The 15,235-nt window shown below is 52.3% G+C and overlaps 19 non-coding genes and 3 pseudogenes across 19 annotated transcripts; all 22 read right to left on the reverse strand.

Moving 5' to 3' along the window:
* Positions 1-559: 559 nt before the first annotated feature.
* LOC146192760 (5S ribosomal RNA) lies at positions 560-678 on the reverse strand. The gene has a single exon (XR_014706952.1). It is a non-coding gene; the product is annotated as a 5S ribosomal RNA (ribosomal RNA).
* Positions 679-1,242: 564 nt separating this feature from the next.
* On the reverse strand, positions 1,243-1,361 carry LOC146192761 (5S ribosomal RNA; annotated as a pseudogene).
* Positions 1,362-1,922: 561 nt separating this feature from the next.
* On the reverse strand, positions 1,923-2,041 carry LOC146192762 (5S ribosomal RNA). Its single transcript, XR_014706954.1, has one exon. It is a non-coding gene; the product is annotated as a 5S ribosomal RNA (ribosomal RNA).
* A 572-nt stretch (positions 2,042-2,613) lies between these two features.
* Positions 2,614-2,732, reverse strand: LOC146192763 (5S ribosomal RNA). Its single transcript, XR_014706955.1, has one exon. It is a non-coding gene; the product is annotated as a 5S ribosomal RNA (ribosomal RNA).
* Positions 2,733-3,304: 572 nt separating this feature from the next.
* LOC146192764 (5S ribosomal RNA) lies at positions 3,305-3,423 on the reverse strand. The gene has a single exon (XR_014706956.1). It is a non-coding gene; the product is annotated as a 5S ribosomal RNA (ribosomal RNA).
* A 573-nt stretch (positions 3,424-3,996) lies between these two features.
* LOC146192765 (5S ribosomal RNA) lies at positions 3,997-4,115 on the reverse strand. Its single transcript, XR_014706957.1, has one exon. It is a non-coding gene; the product is annotated as a 5S ribosomal RNA (ribosomal RNA).
* Positions 4,116-4,687: 572 nt separating this feature from the next.
* Positions 4,688-4,806, reverse strand: LOC146192766 (5S ribosomal RNA). Its single transcript, XR_014706958.1, has one exon. It is a non-coding gene; the product is annotated as a 5S ribosomal RNA (ribosomal RNA).
* A 571-nt stretch (positions 4,807-5,377) lies between these two features.
* Positions 5,378-5,496, reverse strand: LOC146192767 (5S ribosomal RNA). The gene has a single exon (XR_014706959.1). It is a non-coding gene; the product is annotated as a 5S ribosomal RNA (ribosomal RNA).
* A 565-nt stretch (positions 5,497-6,061) lies between these two features.
* On the reverse strand, positions 6,062-6,180 carry LOC146192768 (5S ribosomal RNA). The gene has a single exon (XR_014706960.1). It is a non-coding gene; the product is annotated as a 5S ribosomal RNA (ribosomal RNA).
* A 564-nt stretch (positions 6,181-6,744) lies between these two features.
* LOC146192769 (5S ribosomal RNA) lies at positions 6,745-6,863 on the reverse strand (annotated as a pseudogene).
* A 561-nt stretch (positions 6,864-7,424) lies between these two features.
* LOC146192770 (5S ribosomal RNA) lies at positions 7,425-7,543 on the reverse strand. Its single transcript, XR_014706961.1, has one exon. It is a non-coding gene; the product is annotated as a 5S ribosomal RNA (ribosomal RNA).
* Positions 7,544-8,115: 572 nt separating this feature from the next.
* On the reverse strand, positions 8,116-8,234 carry LOC146192771 (5S ribosomal RNA). Its single transcript, XR_014706962.1, has one exon. It is a non-coding gene; the product is annotated as a 5S ribosomal RNA (ribosomal RNA).
* A 572-nt stretch (positions 8,235-8,806) lies between these two features.
* Positions 8,807-8,925, reverse strand: LOC146192772 (5S ribosomal RNA). The gene has a single exon (XR_014706963.1). It is a non-coding gene; the product is annotated as a 5S ribosomal RNA (ribosomal RNA).
* A 573-nt stretch (positions 8,926-9,498) lies between these two features.
* LOC146192773 (5S ribosomal RNA) lies at positions 9,499-9,617 on the reverse strand. Its single transcript, XR_014706965.1, has one exon. It is a non-coding gene; the product is annotated as a 5S ribosomal RNA (ribosomal RNA).
* A 567-nt stretch (positions 9,618-10,184) lies between these two features.
* LOC146192774 (5S ribosomal RNA) lies at positions 10,185-10,303 on the reverse strand. The gene has a single exon (XR_014706966.1). It is a non-coding gene; the product is annotated as a 5S ribosomal RNA (ribosomal RNA).
* Positions 10,304-10,875: 572 nt separating this feature from the next.
* On the reverse strand, positions 10,876-10,994 carry LOC146192775 (5S ribosomal RNA). Its single transcript, XR_014706967.1, has one exon. It is a non-coding gene; the product is annotated as a 5S ribosomal RNA (ribosomal RNA).
* A 573-nt stretch (positions 10,995-11,567) lies between these two features.
* Positions 11,568-11,686, reverse strand: LOC146192776 (5S ribosomal RNA). Its single transcript, XR_014706968.1, has one exon. It is a non-coding gene; the product is annotated as a 5S ribosomal RNA (ribosomal RNA).
* A 563-nt stretch (positions 11,687-12,249) lies between these two features.
* Positions 12,250-12,368, reverse strand: LOC146192777 (5S ribosomal RNA). The gene has a single exon (XR_014706969.1). It is a non-coding gene; the product is annotated as a 5S ribosomal RNA (ribosomal RNA).
* A 572-nt stretch (positions 12,369-12,940) lies between these two features.
* On the reverse strand, positions 12,941-13,059 carry LOC146192778 (5S ribosomal RNA). The gene has a single exon (XR_014706970.1). It is a non-coding gene; the product is annotated as a 5S ribosomal RNA (ribosomal RNA).
* Positions 13,060-13,631: 572 nt separating this feature from the next.
* On the reverse strand, positions 13,632-13,750 carry LOC146192779 (5S ribosomal RNA). The gene has a single exon (XR_014706971.1). It is a non-coding gene; the product is annotated as a 5S ribosomal RNA (ribosomal RNA).
* A 573-nt stretch (positions 13,751-14,323) lies between these two features.
* LOC146192780 (5S ribosomal RNA) lies at positions 14,324-14,442 on the reverse strand. Its single transcript, XR_014707070.1, has one exon. It is a non-coding gene; the product is annotated as a 5S ribosomal RNA (ribosomal RNA).
* Positions 14,443-15,006: 564 nt separating this feature from the next.
* On the reverse strand, positions 15,007-15,125 carry LOC146192781 (5S ribosomal RNA; annotated as a pseudogene).
* Between the last annotated feature and the right edge of the window lie 110 nt (positions 15,126-15,235).

Raw genomic sequence — 15,235 nt, forward strand, 5'->3', positions numbered from 1 at the left:
TCGAGAGGCTTATGTACTGTTTTAACACCTCTGACTACACATCCAGCTAAGCGCTGTCTTTGTTATGAGGCACCGAGTGTTCATTTACATGTTCTGAGCTGTTTCCAACCATTCTGGCGAACCGAGCGCGCTTTGGCACTCCAAAAAATGAAGAGCAGTGCGAGAGCAACGATCGCGAGTTGTTTACACATGGATGCATGGTGCACGGACTGCAGTCCGTGCGCCGATGAGCCCGAACTGTGCGCTTGTGGCCACGCCAAATGGTCTCAAAAACTGTGAAAATTGCACTGCAAACTGGTGAATGGGGCACGTACGCGTCAAACTGACACCGAGAAGCCACGCACGCGATCGCCTCGAGTAATTCTGCACCGTATACATATGCGCGTCGCATCTCTCCGTGCATGCGCGCAAAGTGATGATTGAATCGACACACAAATAAACGTGACCTGGCCTGCTCGGCTCATCAGCAGCCAGTGGAATTTGCGACGCCAAAGTGACAGGGAGAAAAAAAAAATGAAGAAGCCAGCTGCGGGCTGGGAGAAAACAAAAACAAAAGAAGTGCCATCAGCACTCGGTGTTCCCAGGTGGTCTCCCTCCCAAGTACTGACCGAGCCCAATGCTGCTTAGCTTCGGTGATCGGACGAGAACCGGCGTATTCAGCATGGTATGGCCGATGGCGAGAAACAGTCGTTTCGAGAGGCTTATGTACTGTTTTAACACCTCTGACTACACATCCAGCTAAGCGCTGTCGTTGTTATGAGGCACCGAGTGTTCATTTACATGTTCTGAGCTGTTTCCAACCATTCTGACGAACAGAGCGCGCTTTGGCACTCCAAAAATTGAAGAGCAGTGCGAGAGCGGCGATCGCGAGTTGTTTACACATGGATGCAGGGTGCACGGACTGCAGTCCGGGCGCCGATGAGCCCGAACTGTGCGCTTGTGGCCACGCCAAATGGTCTCAAAAACTGTGAAAATTGCACTGCAAACTGGTGAATGAGGCACGTACGCGTCAAACTGACACCGAGAAGCCACGCACGCGATCGCCTCGAGTAATTCTGCACCGTATACATATGCGCGTCGCATCTCTCCGTGCATGCGCGCAAAGTGATGATTGAATTGACACACAAACGTGACCCGGCCTGCTCGGCTCATCAGCAGCCAGTGGAATTTGCGACGCCAAAGTGACAGGGAGAAAAAAAATGAAGCCAGCTAGGGACTGGGAGAAAACAAAAACAAAAGAAGTGCCATCAGCACTCGGTGTTCCCAGGTGTTCTCCCTCCCATGTACTGACCGAGCCCAATGCTGCTTAGCTTCGGTGATCGGACGAGAACCGGCGTATTCAGCATGGTATGGCCGATGGCGAGAAACAGTCGTTTCGAGAGGCTTACGTACTGTTTTAACACCTCTGACTACACATCCAGCTAAGCGCTGTCGTTGTTATGAGGCACCGAGTGTTCATTTACATGTTCTGAGCTGTTTCCAACCATTCTGACGAACAGAGCGCGCTTTGGCACTCCAAAAATTGAAGAGCAGTGCGAGAGTGGCGATCGCGAGTTGTTTACACATGGATGCAGGGTGCACGGACTGCAGTCCGGGCGCCGATGAGCCCGAACTGTGCGCTTGTGGCCACGCCAAATGGTCTCAAAAACTGTGAAAATTGCACTGCAAACTGGTGAATGAGGCACGTACGCGTCAAACTGAAACAGAGAAGCCACGCACGCGATCGCCTCGAGTAATTCTGCACCGTATACATATGCGCGTCGCATCTCTCCGTGCATGCGCGCAAAGTGATGATTGAATTGACACACAAACGTGACCCGGCCTGCTCGGCTCATCAGCAGCCAGTGGAATTTGCGACGCCAAAGTGACAGGGAGAAAAAAAATGAAGCCAGCTACGGGCTGGGAGAAAACAAAAACAAAAGTGCCATCAGCACTCGGTGTTCCCAGGTGGTCTCCCTCCCAAGTACTGACCGAGCCCAATGCTGCTTAGCTTCGGTGATCGGACGAGAACCGGCGTATTCAGCATGGTATGGCCGATGGCGAGAAACAGTCGTTTCGAGAGGCTTATGTACTGTTTTAACGCCTCTGACTACACATGCAGCTAAGCGCTGTCTTTGTTATGAGGCACCGAGTGTTCATTTACATGTTCTGAGCTGTTTCCAACCATTCTGACGAACCGAGCACGCGTTGGCACTACAAAAATTGAAGAGCAGTGCGAGAGCGGCGATCGCGAGTTGTTTACACATGGATGCAGGGTGCACGGACTGCAGTCCGGGCGCCGATGAGCCCGAACTGTGCGCTTGTGGCCACGCCAAATGGTCTCAAAAACTGTGAAAATTGCACTGCAAACTGGTGAATGAGGCACGAACGCGTCAAACTGACACCGAGAAGCCACGCACGCGATCGCCTCGATTAATTCTGCACCGTATACAAATGCGCGTCGCATCTCTCCGTGCATGCGCGCAAAGTGATGATTGAATCGACACACAAATAAACGTGACCCGGCCTGCTCGGCTCATCAGCAGCCAGTGGAATTTGCGACGCCAAAGTGACAGGGAGAAAAAAAAATGAAGAAGCCAGCTGCGGGCTGGGAGAAAACAAAAACAAAAGAAGTGCCATCAGCACTCGGTGTTCCCAGGTGGTCTCCCTCCCAAGTACTGACCGAGCCCAATGCTGCTTAGCTTCGGTGATCGGACGAGAACCGGCGTATTCAGCATGGTATGGCCGATGGCGAGAAACAGTCGTTTCGAGAGGCTTATGTACTGTTTTAACACCTCTGACTACACATCCAGCTAAGCGCTGTCTTTGTTATGAGGCACCGAGTGTTCATTTACATGTTCTGAGCTGTTTCCAACCATTCTGGCGAACCGAGCGCGCTTTGGCACTCCAAAAAATGAAGAGCAGTGCGAGAGCAACGATCGCGAGTTGTTTACACATGGATGCATGGTGCACGGACTGCAGTCCGTGCGCCGATGAGCCCGAACTGTGCGCTTGTGGCCACGCCAAATGGTCTCAAAAACTGTGAAAATTGCACTGCAAACTGGTGAATGAGGCACGTACGCGTCAAACTGACACCGAGAAGCCACGCACGCGATCGCCTCGAGTAATTCTGCACCGTATACAAATGCGCGTCGCATCTCTCCGTGCATGCGCGCAAAGTGATGATTGAATCGACACACAAATAAACGTGACCCGGCCTGCTCGGCTCATCAGCAGCCAGTGGAATTTGCGACGCCAAAGTGACAGGGAGAAAAAAAAATGAAGAAGCCAGCTGCGGGCTGGGAGAAAACAAAAACAAAAGAAGTGCCATCAGCACTCGGTGTTCCCAGGTGGTCTCCCTCCCAAGTACTGACCGAGCCCAATGCTGCTTAGCTTCGGTGATCGGACGAGAACCGGCGTATTCAGCATGGTATGGCCGATGGCGAGAAACAGTCGTTTCGAGAGGCTTATGTACTGTTTTAACACCTCTGACTACACATCCAGCTAAGCGCTGTCTTTGTTATGAGGCACCGAGTGTTCATTTACATGTTCTGAGCTGTTTCCAACCATTCTGGCGAACCGAGCGCGCTTTGGCACTCCAAAAAATGAAGAGCAGTGCGAGAGCAACGATCGCGAGTTGTTTACACATGGATGCATGGTGCACGGACTGCAGTCCGTGCGCCGATGAGCCCGAAGTGTGCGCTTGTGGCCACGCCAAATGGTCTCAAAAACTGTGAAAATTGCACTGCAAACTGGTGAATGGGGCACGTACGCGTCAAACTGACACCGAGAAGCCACGCACGCGATCGCCTCGAGTAATTCTGCACCGTATACATATGCGCGTCGCATCTCTCCGTGCATGCGCGCAAAGTGATGATTGAATCGACACACAAATAAACGTGACCTGGCCTGCTCGGCTCATCAGCAGCCAGTGGAATTTGCGACGCCAAAGTGACAGGGAGAAAAAAAAAATGAAGAAGCCAGCTGCGGGCTGGGAGAAAACAAAAACAAAAGAAGTGCCATCAGCACTCGGTGTTCCCAGGTGGTCTCCCTCCCAAGTACTGACCGAGCCCAATGCTGCTTAGCTTCGGTGATCGGACGAGAACCGGCGTATTCAGCATGGTATGGCCGATGGCGAGAAACAGTCGTTTCGAGAGGCTTATGTACTGTTTTAACGCCTCTGACTACACATGCAGCTAAGCGCTGTCTTTGTTATGAGGCACCGAGTGTTCATTTACATGTTCTGAGCTGTTTCCAACCATTCTGACGAACCGAGCACGCGTTGGCACTACAAAAATTGAAGAGCAGTGCGAGAGCGGCGATCGCGAGTTGTTTACACATGGATGCAGGGTGCACGGACTGCAGTCCGGGCGCCGATGAGCACGAACTGTGCGCTTGTGGCCACGCCAAATGGTCTCAAAAACTGTGAAAATTGCACTGCAAACTGGTGAATGAGGCACGTACGCGTCAAACTGACACCGAGAAGCCACGCACGCGATCGCCTCGAGCAATTCAGCACCGTATACAAATGCGCGTCGCATCTCTCCGTGCATGCGCGCAAAGTGATGATTGAATCGACACACAAATAAACGTGACCCGGCCTGCTCGGCTCATCAGCAGCCAGTGGAATTTGCGACGCCAAAGTGACAGGGAGAAAAAAAAATGAAGAAGCCAGCTGCGGGCTGGGAGAAAACAAAAACAAAAGAAGTGCCATCAGCACTCGGTGTTCCCAGGTGGTCTCCCTCCCAAGTACTGACCGAGCCCAATGCTGCTTAGCTTCGGTGATCGGACGAGAACCGGCGTATTCAGCATGGTATGGCCGATGGCGAGAAACAGTCGTTTCGAGAGGCTTATGTACTGTTTTAACACCTCTGACTACACATCCAGCTAAGCGCTGTCTTTGTTATGAGGCACCGAGTGTTCATTTACATGTTCTGAGCTGTTTCCAACCATTCTGACGAACCGAGCGCGCGTTGGCACTACAAAAATTGAAGAGCAGTGCGAGAGCGGCGATCGCGAGTTGTTTACACATGGATGCAGGGTGCACGGACTGCAGTCCGGGCGCCGATGAGCCCGAACTGTGCGCTTGTGGCCACGCCAAATGGTCTCAAAAACTGTGAAAATTGCACTGCAAACTGGTGAATGAGGCACGTACGCGTCAAACTGACACCGAGAAGCCACGCACGCGATCGCCTCGAGTAATTCTGCACCGTATACATATGCGCGTCGCATCTCTCCGTGCATGCGCGCAAAGTGATGATTGAATCGACACACAAATAAACGTGACCCGGCCTGCTCGGCTCATCAGCAGCCAGTGGAATTTGCGACGCCAAAGTTACAGGGAGAAAAAAAATGAAGAAGCCAGCTGCGGGCTGGGAGAAAACAAAAACAAAAGAAGTGCCATCAGCACTCGGTGTTCCCAGGTGGTCTCCCTCCCAAGTACTGACCGAGCCCAATGCTGCTTAGCTTCGGTGATCGGACGAGAACCGGCGTATTCAGCATGGTATGGCCGATGGCGAGAAACAGTCGTTTCGAGAGGCTTATGTACTGTTTTAACGCCTCTGACTACACATGCAGCTAAGCGCTGTCTTTGTTATGAGGCACCCAGTGTTCATTTACATGTTCTGAGCTGTTTCCAACCATTCTGACGAACCGAGCGCGCGTTGGCACTACAAAAATTGAAGAGCAGTGCGAGAGCGGCGATCGCGAGTTGTTTACACATGGATGCAGGGTGCACGGACTGCAGTCCGGGCGCCGATGAGCCCGAACTGTGCGCTTGTGGCCACGCCAAATGGTCTCAAAAACTGTGAAAATTGCACTGCAAACTGGTGAATGAGGCACGTACGCGTCAAACTGACACCGAGAAGCCACGCACGCGATCGCCTCGAGTAATTCTGCACCGTATACATATGCGCGTCGCATCTCTCCGTGCATGCGCGCAAAGTGATGATTGAATTGACACACAAACGTGACCCGGCCTGCTCGTGCTGATCAGCAGCCAGTGGAATTTGCGACCCCAAAGTGACAGGGAGAAAAAAAATGAAGCCAGCTACGGGCTGGGAGAAAACAAAAACAAAAGAAGTGCCATCAGCACTCGGTGTTCCCAGGTGGTCTCCCTCCCAAGTACTGACCGAGCCCAATGCTGCTTAGCTTCGGTGATCGGACGAGAACCGGCGTATTCAGCATGGTATGGCCGATGGCGAGAAACAGTCGTTTCGAGAGGCTTATGTACTGTTTTAACACCTCTGACTACACATCCAGCTAAGCGCTGTCGTTGTTATGAGGCACCGAGTGTTCATTTACATGTTCTGAGCTGTTTCCAACCATTCTGACGAACAGAGCCCGCTTTGGCACTCCAAAAATTGAAGAGCAGTGCGAGAGCGGCGATCGCGAGTTGTTTACACATGGATGCAGGGTGCACGGACTGCAGTCCGGGCGCCGATGAGCCCGAACTGTGCGCTTGTGGCCACGCCAAATGGTCTCAAAAACTGTGAAAATTGCACTGCAAACTGGTGAATGAGGCACGTACGCGTCAAACTGACACCGAGAAGCCACGCACGCGATCGCCTCGAGTAATTCTGCACCGTATACATATGCGCGTCGCATCTCTCCGTGCATGCGCGCAAAGTGATGATTGAATTGACACACAAACGTGACCCGGCCTGCTCGGCTCATCAGCAGCCAGTGGAATTTGCGACGCCAAAGTGACAGGGAGAAAAAAAATGAAGCCAGCTAGGGGCTGGGAGAAAACAAAAACAAAAGAAGTGCCATCAGCACTCGGTGTTCCCAGGTGTTCTCCCTCCCATGTACTGACCGAGCCCAATGCTGCTTAGCTTCGGTGATCGGACGAGAACCGGCGTATTCAGCATGGTATGGCCGATGGCGAGAAGCAGTCGTTTCGAGAGGCTTATGTACTGTTTTAACACCTCGGACTACACATCCAGCTAAGCGCTGTCGTTGTTATGAGGCACCGAGTGTTCATTTACATGTTCTGAGCTGTTTCCAACCATTCTGACGAACAGAGCGCGTTTTGGCACTCCAAAAATTGAAGAGCAGTGCGAGAGTGGCGATCGCGAGTTGTTTACACATGGATGCAGGGTGCACGGACTGCAGTCCGGGCGCCGATGAGCCCGAACTGTGCGCTTGTGGCCACGCCAAATGGTCTCAAAAACTGTGAAAATTGCACTGCAAACTGGTGAATGAGGCACGTACGCGTCAAACTGAAACAGAGAAGCCACGCACGCGATCGCCTCGAGTAATTCTGCACCGTATACATATGCGCGTCGCATCTCTCCGTGCATGCGCGCAAAGTGATGATTGAATTGACACACAAACGTGACCCGGCCTGCTCGGCTCATCAGCAGCCAGTGGAATTTGCGACGCCAAAGTGACAGGGAGAAAAAAAATGAAGCCAGCTACGGGCTGGGAGAAAACAAAAACAAAAGTGCCATCAGCACTCGGTGTTCCCAGGTGGTCTCCCTCCCAAGTACTGACCGAGCCCAATGCTGCTTAGCTTCGGTGATCGGACGAGAACCGGCGTATTCAGCATGGTATGGCCGATGGCGAGAAACAGTCGTTTCGAGAGGCTTATGTACTGTTTTAACGCCTCTGACTACACATGCAGCTAAGCGCTGTCTTTGTTATGAGGCACCGAGTGTTCATTTACATGTTCTGAGCTGTTTCCAACCATTCTGACGAACCGAGCACGCGTTGGCACTACAAAAATTGAAGAGCAGTGCGAGAGCGGCGATCGCGAGTTGTTTACACATGGATGCAGGGTGCACGGACTGCAGTCCGGGCGCCGATGAGCCCGAACTGTGCGCTTGTGGCCACGCCAAATGGTCTCAAAAACTGTGAAAATTGCACTGCAAACTGGTGAATGAGGCACGAACGCGTCAAACTGACACCGAGAAGCCACGCACGCGATCGCCTCGATTAATTCTGCACCGTATACAAATGCGCGTCGCATCTCTCCGTGCATGCGCGCAAAGTGATGATTGAATCGACACACAAATAAACGTGACCCGGCCTGCTCGGCTCATCAGCAGCCAGTGGAATTTGCGACGCCAAAGTGACAGGGAGAAAAAAAAATGAAGAAGCCAGCTGCGGGCTGGGAGAAAACAAAAACAAAAGAAGTGCCATCAGCACTCGGTGTTCCCAGGTGGTCTCCCTCCCAAGTACTGACCGAGCCCAATGCTGCTTAGCTTCGGTGATCGGACGAGAACCGGCGTATTCAGCATGGTATGGCCGATGGCGAGAAACAGTCGTTTCGAGAGGCTTATGTACTGTTTTAACACCTCTGACTACACATCCAGCTAAGCGCTGTCTTTGTTATGAGGCACCGAGTGTTCATTTACATGTTCTGAGCTGTTTCCAACCATTCTGGCGAACCGAGCGCGCTTTGGCACTCCAAAAAATGAAGAGCAGTGCGAGAGCAACGATCGCGAGTTGTTTACACATGGATGCATGGTGCACGGACTGCAGTCCGTGCGCCGATGAGCCCGAACTGTGCGCTTGTGGCCACGCCAAATGGTCTCAAAAACTGTGAAAATTGCACTGCAAACTGGTGAATGAGGCACGTACGCGTCAAACTGACACCGAGAAGCCACGCACGCGATCGCCTCGAGTAATTCTGCACCGTATACAAATGCGCGTCGCATCTCTCCGTGCATGCGCGCAAAGTGATGATTGAATCGACACACAAATAAACGTGACCCGGCCTGCTCGGCTCATCAGCAGCCAGTGGAATTTGCGACGCCAAAGTGACAGGGAGAAAAAAAAATGAAGAAGCCAGCTGCGGGCTGGGAGAAAACAAAAACAAAAGAAGTGCCATCAGCACTCGGTGTTCCCAGGTGGTCTCCCTCCCAAGTACTGACCGAGCCCAATGCTGCTTAGCTTCGGTGATCGGACGAGAACCGGCGTATTCAGCATGGTATGGCCGATGGCGAGAAACAGTCGTTTCGAGAGGCTTATGTACTGTTTTAACACCTCTGACTACACATCCAGCTAAGCGCTGTCTTTGTTATGAGGCACCGAGTGTTCATTTACATGTTCTGAGCTGTTTCCAACCATTCTGGCGAACCGAGCGCGCTTTGGCACTCCAAAAAATGAAGAGCAGTGCGAGAGCAACGATCGCGAGTTGTTTACACATGGATGCATGGTGCACGGACTGCAGTCCGTGCGCCGATGAGCCCGAAGTGTGCGCTTGTGGCCACGCCAAATGGTCTCAAAAACTGTGAAAATTGCACTGCAAACTGGTGAATGGGGCACGTACGCGTCAAACTGACACCGAGAAGCCACGCACGCGATCGCCTCGAGTAATTCTGCACCGTATACATATGCGCGTCGCATCTCTCCGTGCATGCGCGCAAAGTGATGATTGAATCGACACACAAATAAACGTGACCTGGCCTGCTCGGCTCATCAGCAGCCAGTGGAATTTGCGACGCCAAAGTGACAGGGAGAAAAAAAAAATGAAGAAGCCAGCTGCGGGCTGGGAGAAAACAAAAACAAAAGAAGTGCCATCAGCACTCGGTGTTCCCAGGTGGTCTCCCTCCCAAGTACTGACCGAGCCCAATGCTGCTTAGCTTCGGTGATCGGACGAGAACCGGCGTATTCAGCATGGTATGGCCGATGGCGAGAAACAGTCGTTTCGAGAGGCTTATGTACTGTTTTAACACCTCTGAGTACACATCCAGCTAAGCGCTGTCTTTGTTATGAGGCACCGAGTGTTCATTTACATGTTCTGAGCTGTTTCCAACCATTCTGACGAACAGAGCGCGCTTTGGCACTCTAAAATTGAAGAGCAGTGCGAGAGCGGCGATCGCGAGTTGTTTACACATGGATGCAGGGTGCACGGACTGCAGTCCGGGCGCCGATGATTCCGAACTGTGCGCTTGTGGCCACGCCAAATGGTCTCAAAAACTGTGAAAATTGCACTGCAAACTGGTGAACGAGGCACGTACGCGTCAAACTGACACCGAGAAGCCACGCACGCGACCGCCTCGAGTAATTCTGCACCGTATACATATGCGCGTCGCATCTCTCCGTGCATGCGCGCAAAGTGATGATTGAATTGACACACAAACGTGACCCGGCCTGCTCGGCTCATCAGCAGCCAGTGGAATTTGCGACGCCAAGGTGACAGGGAGAAAAAAAAATGAAGAAGCCAGCTGCGGGCTGGGAGAAAACAAAAACAAAACAAGTGCCATCAGCACTCGGTGTTCCCAGGTGGTCTCCCTCCCAAGTACTGACCGAGCCCAATGCTGCTTAGCTTCGGTGATCGGACGAGAACCGGCGTATTCAGCATGGTATGGCCGATGGCGAGAAACAGTCGTTTCGAGAGGCTTATGTACTGTTTTAACACCTCTGACTACACATCCAGCTAAGCGCTGTCTTTGTTATGAGGCACCGAGTGTTCATTTACATGTTCTGAGCTGTTTCCAACCATTCTGACGAACCGAGCGCGCGTTGGCACTACAAAAATTGAAGAGCAGTGCGAGAGCGGCGATCGCGAGTTGTTTACACATCGATGCAGGGTGCACGGACTGCAGTCCGTGCGCCGATGAGCCCGAACTGTGCGCTTGTGGCCACGCCAAATGGTCTCAAAAACTGTGAAAATTGCACTGCAAACTGGTGAATGAGGCACGTACGCGTCAAACTGACACCGAGAAGCCACGCACGCGATCGCCTCGAGTAATTCTGCACCGTATACAAATGCGCGTCGCATCTCTCCGTGCATGCGCGCAAAGTGATGATTGAATCGACACACAAATAAACGTGACCCGGCCTGCTCGGCTCATCAGCAGCCAGTGGAATTTGCGACGCCAAAGTGACAGGGAGAAAAAAAAATGAAGAAGCCAGCTGCGGGCTGGGAGAAAACAAAAACAAAAGAAGTGCCATCAGCACTCGGTGTTCCCAGGTGGTCTCCCTCCCAAGTACTGACCGAGCCCAATGCTGCTTAGCTTCGGTGATCGGACGAGAACCGGCGTATTCAGCATGGTATGGCCGATGGCGAGAAACAGTCGTTTCGAGAGGCTTATGTACTGTTTTAACACCTCTGACTACACATCCAGCTAAGCGCTGTCTTTGTTATGAGGCACCGAGTGTTCATTTACATGTTCTGAGCTGTTTCCAACCATTCTGGCGAACCGAGCGCGCTTTGGCACTCCAAAAAATGAAGAGCAGTGCGAGAGCAACGATCGCGAGTTGTTTACACATGGATGCATGGTGCACGGACTGCAGTCCGTGCGCCGATGAGCCCGAAGTGTGCGCTTGTGGCCACGCCAAATGGTCTCAAAAACTGTGAAAATTGCACTGCAAACTGGTGAATGGGGCACGTACGCGTCAAACTGACACCGAGAAGCCACGCACGCGATCGCCTCGAGTAATTCTGCACCGTATACATATGCGCGTCGCATCTCTCCGTGCATGCGCGCAAAGTGATGATTGAATCGACACACAAATAAACGTGACCTGGCCTGCTCGGCTCATCAGCAGCCAGTGGAATTTGCGACGCCAAAGTGACAGGGAGAAAAAAAAAATGAAGAAGCCAGCTGCGGGCTGGGAGAAAACAAAAACAAAAGAAGTGCCATCAGCACTCGGTGTTCCCAGGTGGTCTCCCTCCCAAGTACTGACCGAGCCCAATGCTGCTTAGCTTCGGTGATCGGACGAGAACCGGCGTATTCAGCATGGTATGGCCGATGGCGAGAAACAGTCGTTTCGAGAGGCTTATGTACTGTTTTAACACCTCTGAGTACACATCCAGCTAAGCGCTGTCTTTGTTATGAGGCACCGAGTGTTCATTTACATGTTCTGAGCTGTTTCCAACCATTCTGACGAACAGAGCGCGCTTTGGCACTCTAAAATTGAAGAGCAGTGCGAGAGCGGCGATCGCGAGTTGTTTACACATGGATGCAGGGTGCACGGACTGCAGTCCGGGCGCCGATGATTCCGAACTGTGCGCTTGTGGCCACGCCAAATGGTCTCAAAAACTGTGAAAATTGCACTGCAAACTGGTGAACGAGGCACGTACGCGTCAAACTGACACCGAGAAGCCACGCACGCGACCGCCTCGAGTAATTCTGCACCGTATACATATGCGCGTCGCATCTCTCCGTGCATGCGCGCAAAGTGATGATTGAATTGACACACAAACGTGACCCGGCCTGCTCGGCTCATCAGCAGCCAGTGGAATTTGCGACGCCAAAGTGACAGGGAGAAAAAAAATGAAGCCAGCTACGGGCTGGGAGAAAACAAAAACAAAAGTAGTGCCATCAGCACTCGGTGTTCCCAGGTGGTCTCCCTCCCAAGTACTGACCGAGCCCAATGCTGCTTAGCTTCGGTGATCGGACGAGAACCGGCGTATTCAGCATGGTATGGCCGATGGCGAGAAACAGTCGTTTCGAGAGGCTTATGCACTGTTTTAACGCCTCTGACTACACATGCAGCTAAGCGCTGTCTTTGTTATGAGGCACCGAGTGCTCATTTACATGTTCTGAACTGTTTCCAACCATTCTGACGAACCGAGCGCGCGTTGGCACTACAAAAATTGAAGAGCAGTGCGAGAGCGGCGATCGCGAGTTGTTTACACATGGATGCAGGGTGCATGGACTGCAGTCCGGGCGCCGATGAGCCCGAACTGTGCGCTTGTGGCCACGCCAAATGGTCTCAAAAACTGTGAAAATTGCACTGCAAACTGGTGAATGAGGCACGTACGCGTCAAACTGACACCGAGAAGCCACGCACGCGATCGCCTCGAGTAATTCTGCACCGTATACATATGCGCGTCGCATCTCTCCGTGCATGCGCGCAAAGTGATGATTGAATCGACATACAAATAAACGTGACCCGGCCTGCTCGGCTCATCAGCAGCCAGTGGAATTTGCGACGCCAAGGTGACAGGGAGAAAAAAAAATGAAGAAGCCAGCTGCGGGCTGGGAGAAAACAAAAACAAAACAAGTGCCATCAGCACTCGGTGTTCCCAGGTGGTCTCCCTCCCAAGTACTGACCGAGCCCAATGCTGCTTAGCTTCGGTGATCGGACGAGAACCGGCGTATTCAGCATGGTATGGCCGATGGCGACAAACAGTCGTTTCGAGAGGCTTATGTACTGTTTTAACACCTCTGACTACACATCCAGCTAAGCGCTGTCTTTGTTATGAGGCACCGAGTGTTCATTTACATGTTCTGAGCTGTTTCCAACCATTCTGACGAACCGAGCGCGCGTTGGCACTACAAAAATTGAAGAGCAGTGCGAGAGCGGCGATCGCGAGTTGTTTACACATCGATGCAGGGTGCACGGACTGCAGTCCGGGCGCCGATGAGCCCGAACTGTGCGCTTGTGGCCACGCCAAATGGTCTCAAAAACTGTGAAAATTGCACTGGAAACTGGTGAATGAGGCACGTACGCGTCAAACTGACACCGAGAAGCCACGCACGCGATCGCCTCGAGTAATTCTGCACCGTATACATATGCGCGTCGCATCTCTCCGTGCATGCGCGCAAAGTGATGATTGAATCGACACACAAATAAACGTGACCCGGCCTGCTCGGCTCATCAGCAGCCAGTGGAATTTGCGACGCCAAAGTGACAGGGAGAAAAAAAAATGAAGAAGCCAGCTGCGGGCTGGGAGAAAACAAAAACAAAAGAAGTGCCATCAGCACTCGGTGTTCCCAGGTGGTCTCCCTCCCAAGTACTGACCGAGCCCAATGCTGCTTAGCTTCGGTGATCGGACGAGAACCGGCGTATTCAGCATGGTATGGCCGATGGCGAGAAACAGTCGTTTCGAGAGGCTTATGTACTGTTTTAACACCTCTGACTACACATCCAGCTAAGCGCTGTCTTTGTTATGAGGCACCGAGTGTTCATTTACATGTTCTGAGCTGTTTCCAACCATTCTGGCGAACCGAGCGCGCTTTGGCACTCCAAAAAATGAAGAGCAGTGCGAGAGCAACGATCGCGAGTTGTTTACACATGGATGCATGGTGCACGGACTGCAGTCCGTGCGCCGATGAGCCCGAACTGTGCGCTTGTGGCCACGCCAAATGGTCTCAAAAACTGTGAAAATTGCACTGCAAACTGGTGAATGGGGCACGTACGCGTCAAACTGACACCGAGAAGCCACGCACGCGATCGCCTCGAGTAATTCTGCACCGTATACATATGCGCGTCGCATCTCTCCGTGCATGCGCGCAAAGTGATGATTGAATCGACACACAAATAAACGTGACCTGGCCTGCTCGGCTCATCAGCAGCCAGTGGAATTTGCGACGCCAAAGTGACAGGGAGAAAAAAAAAATGAAGAAGCCAGCTGCGGGCTGGGAGAAAACAAAAACAAAAGAAGTGCCATCAGCACTCGGTGTTCCCAGGTGGTCTCCCTCCCAAGTACTGACCGAGCCCAATGCTGCTTAGCTCCGGTGATCGGACGAGAACCGGCGTATTCAGCATGGTATGGCCGATGGCGAGAAACAGTCGTTTCGAGAGGCTTATGTACTGTTTTAACACCTCTGACTACACATCCAGCTAAGCGCTGTCGTTGTTATGAGGCACCGAGTGTTCATTTACATGTTCTGAGCTGTTTCCAACCATTCTGACGAACAGAGCGCGCTTTGGCACTCCAAAAATTGAAGAGCAGTGCGAGAGCGGCGATCGCGAGTTGTTTACACATGGATGCAGGGTGCACGGACTGCAGTCCGGGCGCCGATGAGCCCGAACTGTGCGCTTGTGGCCACGCCAAATGGTCTCAAAAACTGTGAAAATTGCACTGCAAACTGGTGAATGAGGCACGTACGCGTCAAACTGACACCGAGAAGCCACGCACGCGATCGCCTCGAGTAATTCTGCACCGTATACATATGCGCGTCGCATCTCTCCGTGCATGCGCGCAAAGTGATGATTGAATTGACACACAAACGTGACCCGGCCTGCTCGGCTCATCAGCAGCCAGTGGAATTTGCGACGCCAAAGTGACAGGGAGAAAAAAAATGAAGCCAGCTAGGGACTGGGAGAAAACAAAAACAAAAGAAGTGCCATCAGCACTCGGTGTTCCCAGGTGTTCTCCCTCCCATGTACTGACCGAGCCCAATGCTGCTTAGCTTCGGTGATCGGACGAGAACCGGCGTATTCAGCATGGTATGGCCGATGGCGAGAAACAGTCGTTTCGAGAGGCTTACGTACTGTTTTAACACCTCTGACTACACATCCAGCTAAGCGCTGTCGTTGTTATGAGGCACCGAGTGTTCATTTACATGTTCTG

Source organism: Amblyomma maculatum, chromosome 4 (genome assembly GCF_055883805.1).
Source record: "Amblyomma maculatum isolate TAMU_Amacu chromosome 4, ASM5588380v1, whole genome shotgun sequence".
NCBI classification, from domain to species: domain Eukaryota; kingdom Metazoa; phylum Arthropoda; class Arachnida; order Ixodida; family Ixodidae; genus Amblyomma; species Amblyomma maculatum.